Source organism: Odontesthes bonariensis, chromosome 5, assembly GCF_027942865.1.
Source record: "Odontesthes bonariensis isolate fOdoBon6 chromosome 5, fOdoBon6.hap1, whole genome shotgun sequence".
In the NCBI taxonomy this organism is placed as follows: Eukaryota; Metazoa; Chordata; class Actinopteri; order Atheriniformes; family Atherinopsidae; genus Odontesthes; species Odontesthes bonariensis.
Window position 1 is genome coordinate 41,935,462 of NC_134510.1, and position 14,784 is coordinate 41,950,245.

Genomic DNA, 14,784 nt, shown 5'->3' on the forward strand with positions numbered 1-14,784 from the left:
ATATTCTCTGAAAAGCCTTCAGTTGATCCAAAATGCTGCAGCCAGAGTTCTGATGAGAACTAACAGGAGAGATCATATTTCTCCAGTTTTAGCTTCTCTTCATTGGCTCCCTGTTAAATTCAGAATAGAATTTAAGATTCTTCTCCTTACATATAAAACTCTTAATGACCGAGCTCCATCATATCTTAAAGATCTCATTGTAAGATATTTTCCTAACAGAGCACTTTGTTCCCAAACTGCAGGTTTACTTGAGGTTCCCAGAGTTTCTAAAAGTAGAATGGGAGGCAGAGCCTTCAGTTATCAGGCCCCTCTATTGTGGAATAAGCTGCCAGTAAATGTCCGGGAAGCAGACACCCTTTCCACTTTTAAGACCAGGCTTAAAACTTTCCTTTCTGATAAAGCTTATAGTTAGGGATGGCTCAGGTGATCCTGAAACATCCCATAGTTAAGCTGCTATAGGCCTAGACTGCTGGGGGGCCTCATCTGACACACCTTTCCTCACTTTACTCTCTTTATGTATATGTGATATTATTGTGGTCATTAACTCGTGTTTCCCTGTTCCAACAGATATCCTTTGAATGGTGTTACAGTGCCGCCGCCGCTGCGGCCCTCCCCCCCCTTTCTGTCTTCTCAAACCCCAGCTGGTGGAGGCGGATGGCCACCCTTCCTGAGTCTGGTTCTGCCAGAGGTTTCTTCCTGTTAAAAGGGAGTCGTTTCTCTCCACAGTCGCCTCAGGCACGCCGCTCAGGCCGGGAGATTGGACCGAAAAACAAAAAGTTTTCAGTGCAATCTGTTGGTTTTCTTAGCTAGGAAATTGTTTTTGAATTGGCTCTATATGAACGAATTGGATTATTTTATGAATTATGATTATTATTAATTAATTGAATTCCAATTGGCTTGAATTGGACTTACTATATAAGTGCCTTGAGATGACATTTGTTGTTTTTGGCGCTATATAAATAAAAATGAAATGAAAGAAAAAGAAATGTCAACACCTTTAGAAATAACCAGATCTTTGATGAGTTCAGCAAACTCATCAAAGAAAGTTCCTGGGTATCTTGGTGGTCTATAAATGATTAGGAAGATAACTTTTGGATCCCCCTTTACAAAAAACAGAGATATTCAAACGAGCTAAAATCACCAAGTAAAATTTCTTTGCACTGAAAGACTGATTTAAAAATGGCGGCAACTCCCCCGCCCTTCTTACCACTTCGACACTTATTGATAAAACTGAAATTTGTTGGTGCGGCCTCATTGAGAATGGTATCACAGCTACATTCAGTCAGCCATGTTTCACTAAGAAATAAAAAGTCTAGATTATAGGTCATGATCATGTCATTTACTAAGAGGGATTTGTTGGCTAGTGATCTGATATTGAGTAGGGCTAATCTCGTGCAGACAACAGGTGATACTGGTGTGTTTCGGAGTTGACACACTATATTCAATATATTGGTAGATTTAACTGAACCTTTTTTATTTCTCACCAGTTTGAACACTTTTCTGTTACCTGTCATCACAGGGATTGAAAAGGCTGCCTGAACTCCATAGGGCCCTGACTTTATCTGGGGAAGAGCATTCTTGATATCAGTATTACAGCCTGGACCCGGCACATATCAGTCAGACTCACAGATATGATGATTCAGAGGAGGTGGGGGGGCTTGGTCACTTCTGTTTGAGGGTTGTTTCCAACGTGATGGACGTGGTGGAATGGGAGGGGCTGGATGAGGTGGGATGTTAGGGGGGAAGAATATGGGATTTTGGCGTGGTGTCAATTGTATTCCAATATTGAGAAAGCTCTGATGTAATGTGATGTGATGTAATGTGATGTGATGTGATGTGATGTGATGTGATGTGATGTGATGTGACGTGACGTGACGTGACGTGATGTGATGTGATGTGATGTGACGTGAGGTGACGTGACGTGACGTGACGTGACGTGACGTGACGTGACGTGACGTGATGTGACGTGAGGTGATGTGACGTGACGTGACGTGACGTGACGTGACGTGACGTGACGTGACGTGACGTGACGTGACGTGACGTGACGTGACGTGACGTGAGGTGATGTGACGTGACGTGACGTGACGTGACGTGACGTGACGTGACGTGACGTGACGTGACGTGACGTGACGTGACGTGAGGTGATGTGATGTGATGTGACGTGACGTGACGTGACGTGACGTGACGTGACGTGACGTGACGTGACGTGACGTGATGTGACGTAATGTGATGTGATGTGATGTGATGTGATGTGATGTGACGTGATGTGATGTGATGTGATGTGATGTAATGTGATGTGATGTGATGTGACGTGACGTAATGTGATGTGATGTGATGTAATGTGATGTAATGTGATGTGATGTAATGTAACATAATGTGATATAATGTGATGTAATGTGATGTGATGTGACGTGATGTGATGTGATGTGATGTGATGTGATGTGACGTGAGGTGAGGTGAGGTGAGGTGAGGTGAGGTGAGGTGATGTGATGTAACGTGATGTGATGTGATGTAATGTGATGTGATGTAATGTAACATAATGTGATATAATGTGATGTAATGTGATGTGATGTGATGTGATGTGATGTAATGTAACATAATGTGATATAATGTGATGTAATGTGACGTGATGTGATGTGATGTGATGTGATGTGATGTGACGTGACGTGAGGTGAGGTGAGGTGAGGTGATGTGATGTGATGTGATGTGATGTGATGTGATGTGACGTGACGTGAGGTGAGGTGAGGTGAGGTGATGTGATGTGATGTGATGTGATGTAACGTGACGTGAGGTGAGGTGAGGTGAGGTGATGTGATGTGATGTGATGTGATGTAACGTGATGTGATGTGATGTAATGTGATGTGATGTAATGTAACATAATGTGATATAATGTGATGTAATGTGATGTGATGTGACGTGATGTGATGTGATGTGATGTGATGTGATGTGACGTGAGGTGAGGTGAGGTGAGGTGAGGTGATGTGATGTGATGTGATGTAACGTGATGTGATGTGATGTAATGTGATGTGATGTAATGTAATGTGATGTAACGTGATGTGATGTAATGTGATGTGATGTGATGTGATGTGACGTGACGTGACGTGACGTGATGTGATGTGATGTAATGTGATGTGATGTAATGTAACATAATGTGATATAATGTGATGTAATGTGATGTGATGTAATGTAACATAATGTGATATAATGTGATGTAATGTGATGTGATGTGATGTGATGTGATGTGATGTGACGTAATGTGATGTGATGTGATGTGATGTGATGTGATGTGATGTGATGTGATGTGATGTAATGTGATGTGATGTGATGTGATGTGATGTGATGTGATGTGATGTGATGTGACGTGACGTGACGTGACGTGATGTGATGTGATGTGATGTGATGTGATGTGACGTGATGTGATGTGATGTGATGTGATGTAATGTGATGTGATGTGATGTGACGTGACGTAATGTGATGTGATGTGATGTAATGTGATGTAATGTGATGTGATGTAATGTAACATAATGTGATATAATGTGATGTAATGTGATGTGATGTGACGTGATGTGATGTGATGTGATGTGATGTGATGTGATGTGACGTGATGTGATGTGAGGTGAGGTGAGGTGATGTGATGTGATGTGATGTAACGTGATGTGATGTAATGTAACATAATGTGATATAATGTGATGTAATGTGATGTGATGTGATGTGATGTGATGTAATGTAACATAATGTGATATAATGTGATGTAATGTGATGTGATGTGATGTGACGTGACGTAATGTGATGTGATGTGATGTAATGTGATGTAATGTGATGTGATGTAATGTAACATAATGTGATATAATGTGATGTAATGTGATGTGATGTGACGTGATGTGATGTGATGTGATGTGATGTGATGTGACGTGAGGTGAGGTGAGGTGAGGTGAGGTGATGTGATGTGATGTGATGTAACGTGATGTGATGTGATGTAATGTGATGTGATGTAATGTAACATAATGTGATATAATGTGATGTAATGTGATGTGATGTGATGTGATGTGATGTAATGTAACATAATGTGATATAATGTGATGTAATGTGACGTGATGTGATGTGATGTGATGTGATGTGATGTGACGTGACGTGAGGTGAGGTGAGGTGAGGTGATGTGATGTGATGTGATGTGATGTGATGTGATGTGACGTGACGTGAGGTGAGGTGAGGTGAGGTGAGGTGATGTGATGTGATGTAACGTGACGTGAGGTGAGGTGAGGTGAGGTGAGGTGATGTGATGTGATGTGATGTGATGTAACGTGATGTGATGTGATGTAATGTGATGTGATGTAATGTAACATAATGTGATATAATGTGATGTAATGTGATGTGATGTGACGTGATGTGATGTGATGTGATGTGATGTGACGTGAGGTGAGGTGAGGTGAGGTGATGTGATGTGATGTGATGTAACGTGATGTGATGTGATGTGATGTGACGTGATGTGATGTGATGTGATGTGATGTGATGTGACGTGAGGTGACGTGATGTGATGTAATGTGATGTGATGTAATGTAACATAATGTGATATAATGTGATGTAATGTGATGTGATGTGATGTGATGTGATGTGATGTGATGTAATGTGATGTGATGTGATGTGATGTGACGTGATGTGATGTGATGTGATGTGATGTGATGTGACGTGAGGTGACGTGATGTGATGTAATGTGATGTGATGTAATGTAACATAATGTGATATAATGTGATGTAATGTGATGTGATGTGATGTGATGTGATGTGATGTGATGTAATGTGATGTGATGTGATGTGATGTGATGTGATGTGACGTGAGGTGACGTGATGTGATGTAATGTGATGTGATGTAATGTAACATAATGTGATATAATGTGATGTAATGTGATGTGATGTGACGTGATGTGATGTGATGTGATGTGATGTGATGTGACGTGAGGTGACGTGATGTGATGTAATGTGATGTGATGTAATGTAACATAATGTGATATAATGTGATGTAATGTGATGTGATGTGATGTGATGTGATGTGATGTGATGTAATGTAACATAATGTGATATAATGTGATGTAATGTGATGTGATGTGACGTGATGTGATGTGATGTGATGTGATGTGATGTGACGTGATGTGATGTGATGTGATGTGATGTGATGTGATGTGATGTGATGTGACGTGAGGTGACGTGATGTGATGTAATGTGATGTGATGTAATGTAACATAATGTGATATAATGTGATGTGATGTGACGTGATGTGATGTGATGTGATGTGATGTGACGTGACGTGACGTGACGTGACGTGACGTGACGTGATGTGATGTAATGTAACATAATGTGATATAATGTGATGTAATGTGATGTGATGTGATGTGATGTGATGTGATGTGACGTAATGTGATGTGATGTGATGTGATGTGATGTGACGTAATGTGATGTGATGTGATGTAATGTGATGTAATGTGATGTAATGTAACATAATGTGATATAATGTGACGTGATGTGATGTGACGTGACGTGACGTGAGGTGAGGTGAGGTGAGGTGAGGTGATGTGATGTGATGTGATGTAATGTGAGGTGAGGTGAGGTGAGGTGATGTGATGTGATGTGATGTAATGTGAGGTGAGGTGAGGTGAGGTGAGGTGAGGTGATGTGACGTGACGTGACGTGAGGTGAGGTGAGGTGAGGTGATGTGATGTGACGTGACGTGACGTGAGGTGAGGTGAGGTGATGTGATGTGATGTGATGTAATGTGATGTAATGTGATGTGATGTAATGTAACATAATGTGATATAATGTGATGTAATGTGATGTGATGTGATGTGATGTGATGTGATGTGATGTAATGTAACATAATGTGATATAATGTGACGTGATGTGATGTGACGTGACGTGACGTGACGTGATGTGATGTGAGGTGAGGTGAGGTGAGGTGATGTGACGTGAGGTGAGGTGAGGTGATGTGATGTGAGGTGATGTGATGTGACGTGAGGTGAGGTGATGTGATGTGACGTGAGGTGAGGTGAGGTGATGTGAGGTGAGGTGAGGTGATGTGATGTGAGGTGAGGTGAGGTGAGGTGAGGTGATGTGATGTGAGGTGAGGTGATGTGATGTGACGTGAGGTGATGTGATGTGACGTGAGGTGAGGTGAGGTGAGGTGAGGTGATGTGAGGTGACGTGACGTGAGGTGAGGTGAGGTGAGGTGAGGTGAGGTGAGGTGATGTGATGTGATGTGAGGTGATGTGAGGTGACGTGACGTGAGGTGAGGTGAGGTGAGGTGAGGTGATGTGAGGTGAGGTGACGTGAGGTGAGGTGAGGTGAGGTGAGGTGACGTGAGGTGAGGTGAGGTGAGGTGAGGTGATGTGAGGTGACGTGACGTGAGGTGAGGTGAGGTGAGGTGAGGTGATGTGATGTGATGTGATGTGATGTGATGTGATGTGACGTGAGGTGAGGTGAGGTGAGGTGAGGTGAGGTGATGTGACGTGAGGTGACGTGAGGTGAGGTGAGGTGAGGTGAGGTGAGGTGACGTGACGTGACGTGACGTGACGTGACGTGACGTGACGTGACGTGACGTGACGTGACGTGACGTAATGTGATGTGATGTGATGTGATGTGATGTGATGTAATGTAATGTAATGTTATGTGATGTAATGTGATGTGATGTGATGTAATGTAATGTAATGTGATGTAATGTGATGTGATGTTATGTGATGTGATGTGATGTGATGTACTGTAATGTAATGTGATGTTATGTGATGTAATGTAATGTAATGTGATGTAATGTGATGTGATGTAATGTGATGTAATGTGATGTAATGTAATGTAATGTGATTGATGTGATGTGATGTGATGTGATGTGATGTGATGTAATGTAATGTGATGTAATGTGATGTGATGTAATGTGATGTGATGTGATGTGATGTGATGTAATGTAATGTGATGTGATGTGATGTAATGTAATGTGATGTAATGTGATGTGATGTAATGTGATGTGATGTGATGTGATGTGATGTAATGTAATGTGATGTTATGTGATGTAATGTAATGTAATGTGATGTGATGTGATGTGATGTAATGTAATGTAATGTAATGTGATGTAATGTGATGTGATGTGATGTAATGTAATGTAATGTGATGTGATGTAATGTGATGTGATGTGATGTAATGTGATGTGATGTGATGTGATGTGATGTAATGTAATGTAATGTGATGTAATGTGATGTAATGTGATGTAATGTGATGTAATGTAATGTGATGTGATGTGATGTAATGTGATGTGATGTGATGTGATGTGATGTAATGTAATGTAATGTGATGTGATGTGATGTAATGTGATGTAATGTGATGTGATGTGATGTAATGTAATGTCGCCGTCAGAAAGAAACAAACAACGCGATGGAGAATGCTCCGTTGGGCATCGAGTTTGTGCAACAAGCAGCTCATCACAGACCAAATGTAGAGGGACGTAGCTTCATCTGGCTCTGCGTTCTCCAGCTTTCTCCAATGCCTGAGTTTGTTGTTGTTGTTGGTGGTGAAGAGGTCAACAGGAAGTGGCTCTATTAGCAACAGCTGGAATGGGTACAGCGCCACCTATCATACCGGGGTATGACACGCTTTGTGCCTCTGATCCCATTCATTCACCGCCATATATATCCAAGGAGAATTACCCTTAAATAAGGAGCAGAACCCAACTATAGCTGTAATGGAATTAATCTGATGGTGTGGAGCCACTGAGTCTGATGGGCAGGATTGTTCTCTCTGAATCCAAAGGCTACAGCAGGACAACAGAACTCATGCTGGACTGGTCTGATGCAGGTGAAAGATTCCCACTGATGTTGTGTTTCTGGGCTTTTATAAACCCTCCACCGCCTGTTCTAAGGCTAACAATCACCTGGAGGACATCCATCATGCTGAAGCCCACACAGAGCAGGTTTGTTCCTGTTTGACTGAGGAAGAATCACCTGGTGAGCACTGATTGGACGCCATGGTTCACCTGTCTGTCCGCTGTCCTATCTACCAGCCAACAGTCCATCAGCTCTTATTGGGACTTCCTGCCTCCGCACCCAGGAAAGATCACAGATAAAGCTTGTTGAAGCACAAAGACTGTGGGAAGGGGTTTCCGTGGCAACAGATTCCCACCCTCCAATGAGGAGTGAGCAGATGATGACTCACAGAAGAACCAGGATGGAGCCACCTGTCCAGGAGAGATTCCAGAGATGCTTCAGGAGGATAAACTTCATCAGAAACACCCAGAGAGTTTCCTTCAGACCAGAGAGTCGAAGGAAGAATGATCACTCTGAAGTCAAACATTCAGAATTCCATCATCCATCATCCATCATCCATCTGTCACCTGAAACCATCTGATAATGTTAAGAGGACCGGCAGTTCCCCACAACATGGTTAACACACAGGCAGGTCCCCACAACATGGTGAACACACACAGGCAGGTCCCCACAACATGGTGAACACACACAGGCAGGTCCCCACAACATGGTGAACACACACAGGCAGGTCCCCACAACATGGTGAACACACACAGGCAGGTCCCCACAACATGGTGAACACACACAGGCAGGTCCCCACAACATGGTGAACACACAGGCAGGTCCCCACAACATGGTGAACACACACAGGCAGGTCCCCCCAACATGGTGAACACACAGGCAGGTCCCCACAACATGGTGAACACACACAGGCAGGTCCCCACAACATGGTGAACACACAGGCAGGTCCCCACAACATGGTGAACACACAGGCAGGTCCCCACAACATGGTGAACACACAGGCAGGTCCCCACAACATGGTGAACACACAGGCAGGTCCCCACAACATGGTGAACACACTCACTCACACACACCCAGGTTAGGTTGCAGCCCGGGGTTATTTTTAGCCGCAGGGTTGGTCTGCGTGTGTTCATGATGTCACCTTGGCAACCTGCGGCTCTGTGACTGCAGAGCGCCAGGCCCCGCCCGCTGCCTCTGATTGGCTGAGGCTCAGGCCCCTCAGAGCTGCTTCATGTTGGATTTTACAGCCGGTGGCAGAAGAATCTGAAACTCATCCCTCAGGTTTTATGAACGTTCCGGCTTCATAAATCTATATTAAAGTCTTGTTATTAATATCAAGGAGAAGAAATAATGATGGAATCAGCTTTAAATCTGCATTTCTAAAACAAACACCATACAGGAACCCTGTAACCCTGACAGGAAACCAGAGAGCAGAAATGATTACAAACTCCTCCAAGACACCCTAACCTGACCCTAACCCAAACCAAATCAAACCAAACCCTGACCCAACCCCTTACGCTAACCTAACCTAATCAAACCAAACCAAACCAAACCCTGACCCAACCCCTTACGCTAACCTAACCTAATCAAACCAAACCAAACCAAACCCTGACCCAACCCCTACCCTGACCCTGACCCTACCCCTTACGCTAACCTAACCCTAACCTAATCAAACCAAACCAAACCAAACCCTGACCCTTATGCTAATCCTAACCCTAACCTACCCCTACCCCAACCCTAACCCTAACCCTAACCCCTACCTCAATCCTACCCCTACCCTAACCCTAACCCCTACCTCAACCCTACCCCTACCCTAACCCTAACCTAACCCCTACCCTAACCCTAACCCTAACCCCTACCCCAACCCTACCCCTACCCTAACCCTAACCTAACCCTAACCCAAACCCTAAAACTAACCCTAACCCTAACCCTAACCCCACAGAAGATGTTCCCAGTCAGCTGGGTCTGACATTTGCAGCAAGAACAAAGAAAATGGGAGGATTGCAAAAGGGAAACCTATACTGAAACTGTGCCCAACCTGGCAACACTGCCCACCTGGAGGACGGTCCCATCTGTGGTTAGTTTGTGTGGAAATGATGCAGTTTGACTTTACTCTGTGACCCCTGCTGTTGAGGATGGAGGCTGCAGTGAGCCCATCGTACCTGAAGCTGGGATATAAACACCCGCTGGTGTCCCCCTTCGCCGGTAAAGTAGCTGCTTTAAGGGGGTCCTGTCGGCTCATAAAGGAAGGAACCACATGTTCAACCTCTCCTGCTGTGAGCCTGCAGTAAAACACCCTCTCATCATCATTAAACCTGCTGCAGGGACCCAACAGAACCCTGTGGATCTGGAGACAGTTCAGATCCACTTTAGATCAGTTCTTCATCTCACAGATAACAGAGTTTTAGTTTTAGATAAGGTTTAGTTTCCAGATCAGATCAGATCAGATCAGATCGGGCTGCAGCATTCCACCACACACACACAGGTTCTGATCCGGTTCTGATCCGGTTCTGATCCGGTTCTGATCCGGGTGCTCGGGCTCTCTGTGTGTTTACCTGCTCAGCAGCTGTTCTCCTCCTCAGGTCGGACTCCTCTGTTCTCCTCTCCTCCTCATGTTTCTCCAAACTCCGACACACTCAGAACCTTGAAGAACCCGAAGAACCCAAAGAACCCGAAGAACCCTGAAGAACCTGAAGAACCCGAGGAACCCGAAGAACCCAAGGAGATGCACAGAACCCGCTGTAATCCGAATGAGTTCAGGATCCTGAGCAGTAGCAGCAGCAGCAGAAACACTGAGGAGAAAATCTGAGGAACCTGGAGACTGCAGCGGGGGCGGGGCTACAGCCGTGTGTGTGTGTTAGCGTGTGTGTGTGTGTTAGCGTGTGTGTTTGTGTCTGTGTGTTTGTGTCTGTGTGTGTGTGTGTTAGCGTGTGTGTGTGTGTTTGTGTCTGTGTGTGTGTGTGTGTGTGTGTGTGTTTGTGTCTGTGTGTTTGTATCTGTGTGTTTGTGTCTGTGTGTGTGTTAGCGTGTGTGTGTGTGTTAGCGTGTGTGTGTGTGTTAGCGTGTGTGTGTGTGTTAGCGTGTGTGTGTGTTTGTGTCTGTGTGTGTTAGCGTGTGTCTGTGTGTTTGTGTCTGTGTGTGTGTTGCGTGTGTGTGTGTTAGCGTGTGTGTGTGTTTGTGTCTGTGTGTGTTAGCGTGTGTCTGTGTGTTTGTGTCTGTGTGTGTGTTGCGTGTGTGTGTGTTAGCGTGTGTGTGTGTTAGCGTGTGTGTGTGTTAGCGTGTGTGTGTGTGTTAGCGTGTGTGTGTGTGTTTGTGTCTGTGTGTGTGTTAGCGTGTGTGTGTGTTAGCGTGTGTGTGTGTGTGTGTGTGTTAGCGTGTGTGTGTGTTTGTGTCTGTGTGTGTGTTAGCGTGTGTGTGTGTTAGCGTGTGTGTGTGTGTGTGTGTGTTAGCGTGTGTGTGTGTTAGCGTGTGTCTGTGTGTGTGTGTGTGTTAGCGTGTGTGTGTGTGTTTGTGTCTGTGTGTGTTAGCGTGTATGTGTGTTAGCGTGTGTGTGTTTGTGTCTGTGTGTGTGTTAGCGTGTGTGTGTGTTAGTGTGTGTGTGTTTGTGTCTGTGTGTGTGTTAGCGTGTGTGTCTGCAGCTGATCCTGGTTCAGCTGAGGAAATCCTGCAGTTTACCAGCAGCTCAGATGGGACCTGAAACATGATGTGAACAGATTCTGATGTGAACAGATTCTGGTGTGAACAGATTGTGATGTGAACAGATTCTGATGTGAACAGATTCTGGTGTGAACAGATTGTGATGTGAACAGATTCTGGTGTGAACAGATTGTGATGTGAACAGATTGTGATGTGAACAGATTCTGGTGTGAACAGATTCTGGTGTGAACAGATTCTGATGTAAACAGATTCTGGTGTGAACAGATTCTGGTGTGAACAGATTCTGGTGTGAACAGATTCTGATGTAAACAGATTCTGATGTGAACAGATTCTGGTGTGAACAGATTCTGGTGTGAACAGATTCTGATGTAAACAGATTCTGGTCTGATGTAAACAGATTCTGGTCTGATGTAAACAGATTCTGGTCTGATGTGAACAGATTCTGATGTGAACAGATTCTGGTGTGAACAGATTCTGATGTGAACAGATTCTGGTGTGAACAGATTCTGGTGTGAACAGATTCTGGTGTGAACAGATTCTGATGTGAACAGATTCTGGTGTGAACAGATTCTGATGTAAACAGATTCTGGTGTGAACAGATTCTGATGTGAACAGATTCTGATGTAAACAGATTCTGATGTAAACAGATTCTGGTCTGATGTGAACAGATTCTGATGTAAACAGATTCTGGTCTGATGTAAACAGATTCTGGTCTGATGTGAACAGATTCTGATGTGAACAGATTCTGATGTGAACAGATTCTGGTGTGAACAGATTCTGGTGTGAACAGATTCTGGTGTGAACAGATTCTGATGTGAACAGATTCTGGTGTGAACAGATTCTGATGTAAACAGATTCTGGTGTGAACAGATTCTGATGTGAACAGATTCTGATGTGAACAGATTCTGATGTGAACAGATTCTGGTGTGAACAGATTCTGATGTGAAGAGATTCTGATGTGAAGAGATTCTGGTGTGAACAGATTCTGATGTGAAAAGATTCTGGTGTGAACAGATTCTGATGTAAACAGATTCTGATGTGAACAGATTCTGGTGTGAACAGATTCTGATGTGAACAGATTCTGGTGTGAACAGATTCTGATGTGAACAGATTCTGATGTGAACAGATTCTGATGTGAACAGATTCTGGTGGAAAACCTTGTTTCTGTTCTTCTTTGTTGTTTCCTGTCAGCTGAAGTCTTCCTGCTCAGAGCAGCACAGGATCGCAGCAGAGAATCACAGCAGAGGATCACAGCAGAGGATCACAGCAACGTGTTTCCTCCTGCAGAGCCACGCAGCCTCAGCTGCTGCATCAGCACCGCCTCTGATGAATTAAACATCAGAACCAGCCGGCCGACAGCAGGAAGCAGAGCTGCTGACACCTGCAGTCTGTCAGCTCCATTCAGCTTCATTCAGCTCATCACTTACACACTGCAGATCCCAGACTCTGATCCCAGACTATCTAATGAACAGTAATGTACAGTCATGTAATGTAGAGTCATGTAATGTAAAGTAATGTGATATACAGTAATGTACAGTCATGTAATGTGATATACAGTAATGTACAGTCATGTAATGTAAGTAATGTAGAGTCATGTAATGTACAGTAATGTACAGTACTGTAATGTAATGTAATGTATAGTAATCTAATGTACAGTAATGTACAGTAATGTAAAGTAATGTGATGTAATGTACAGTAATGTAATGAAATGTGATGTAATGTACAGTAATGTAATTACAGTTATGTAATGTAATGTACAGTAATAAACAGTAAAGTAATGTACAGTAATGTAATATACAGTTATGTAATGTAATGTACAGTAATAAACAGTAAAGTAATGTACAGTAATGTAATGTAAAGTAATGTACAGTATTGTAATGTAATGTACAGTATTGTAATGTAATGTACAGTAATGTAATGTAAAGTAATGTAATGTAAAGTAATGTACAGTAATGTAATGTAATGTAAAGTAATGTAATGTAAATTAATGTGCAGTAATGTAATGTAAATTAATATACAGTAATGTAATGTAATGTACAGTAATGTAATGTACAGTAATGTACAGTAATGTAAAGTAATGTAGAGTCATTTATAGTAATGTGATGTAATGTAATGTACAGTAATGTCATGTGCAGTTATGTAATGTAATGTAATGTAATGTGATATAATGTAGAGTAATGTAATGTAATGTGATGTAATGTACAGTAATGTCATATGCAGTTATGTAATGTAATGTACAGTAATGTAATGTAATGTAATGTAATGCACAGTAATGTAGAGTAATGTAATGTAATGCATAGTAATGTGATGTAATGTATAGTAATGTGATGTAATGTAATGTACAGTAATGTCAAGTGCAGTTATGTAATGTAATGTAAAGTAATGTGATGTAATGTAATGTAAAGTAATGTGATGTAATGTACAGTAATGTAATGTAGAGTAATGTCATATGCAGTTATGTAATGTACAGTAATGTAATGCAAAGTAATGTAATCCACAGTAATGTAATGTAAAGTAATGTAATGCACAATAATGTAAAGTAATGTAATATGTAGTAATGTAAAGTAATGTAATGTAAAGTAATGCAATGTACAGTAATGTGATGTAAAGTAATGTAATGTACAGTAATGTAAATTAATGTAATGTAAAGTAATGTAATGCACAGTAATGTAATGTAAAGCAATGTAAAGTAATGTGATGCACAGTAATGTAATGTAAAGCAATGTAAAGTAATGTGATGCAGTTATGTAATGTAAAGTAATGTAATACACAGTAATGTAATGTAAAGTAATGTAATGTACAGTAATGTAAAGTAATGTAATGCACAGTAATGTAATGTAAATTAATGTAAAGTAATGTAATGCACAGTAATGTAATGTAAAGTAATGTAAAGTACAGTAATGTAAAGTAATGTAATGCACAGTAATGTAATGTAAAGTAATGTAATGTAAATTAATGTAATGTAATGTAATGCACAGTAACGTAATGTAAAGTAATGTAAAGTACAGTAATGTAAAGTAATGTAATGCACAGTAATGTAATGTAAAGTAATGTAATGTAAATTAATGTAATGTAATGTAATGCACAGTAATGTAATGTAGAGTAATGTAATGTAGAGTAATGTAATGTAATGCAGAGTAATGTAGTGTAGAGTAATGTAATGTAGAGTAATGTAATGTAATGCAGAGTAATGTAGTGTAGAGTAATGTAATGTAGAGTAATGTAATGTAATGTAGAGTAATGTAATGTAATGTAAAGTAATGTAATGTAAAGTAATGTAATGTAGAGTAATGTAATGTACAGTAATGTAATGTACAGTAATGTAATGT

The 14,784-nt window shown here is 41.9% G+C and overlaps 1 protein-coding gene across 2 annotated transcripts in view; it reads right to left on the bottom strand.

Moving 5' to 3' along the window:
* LOC142380515 (gonadotropin-releasing hormone II receptor-like) overlaps nucleotides 1-10,578 on the bottom strand; it is a 30,370-nt gene extending 19,792 nt beyond the window's left edge. Inside the window, exon 1 of one of the 2 annotated variants that reach the window (XM_075466429.1) lies at nucleotides 10,354-10,578. The gene's annotated coding sequence lies outside the window, so the exon portion shown is untranslated. Of the gene's footprint in view, nucleotides 1-1,627; nucleotides 1,896-10,353 lie in introns of those variants that run through there. The other variant, XM_075466430.1, reaches the window with a different exon arrangement.
* Between the last annotated feature and the right edge of the window lie 4,206 nt (nucleotides 10,579-14,784).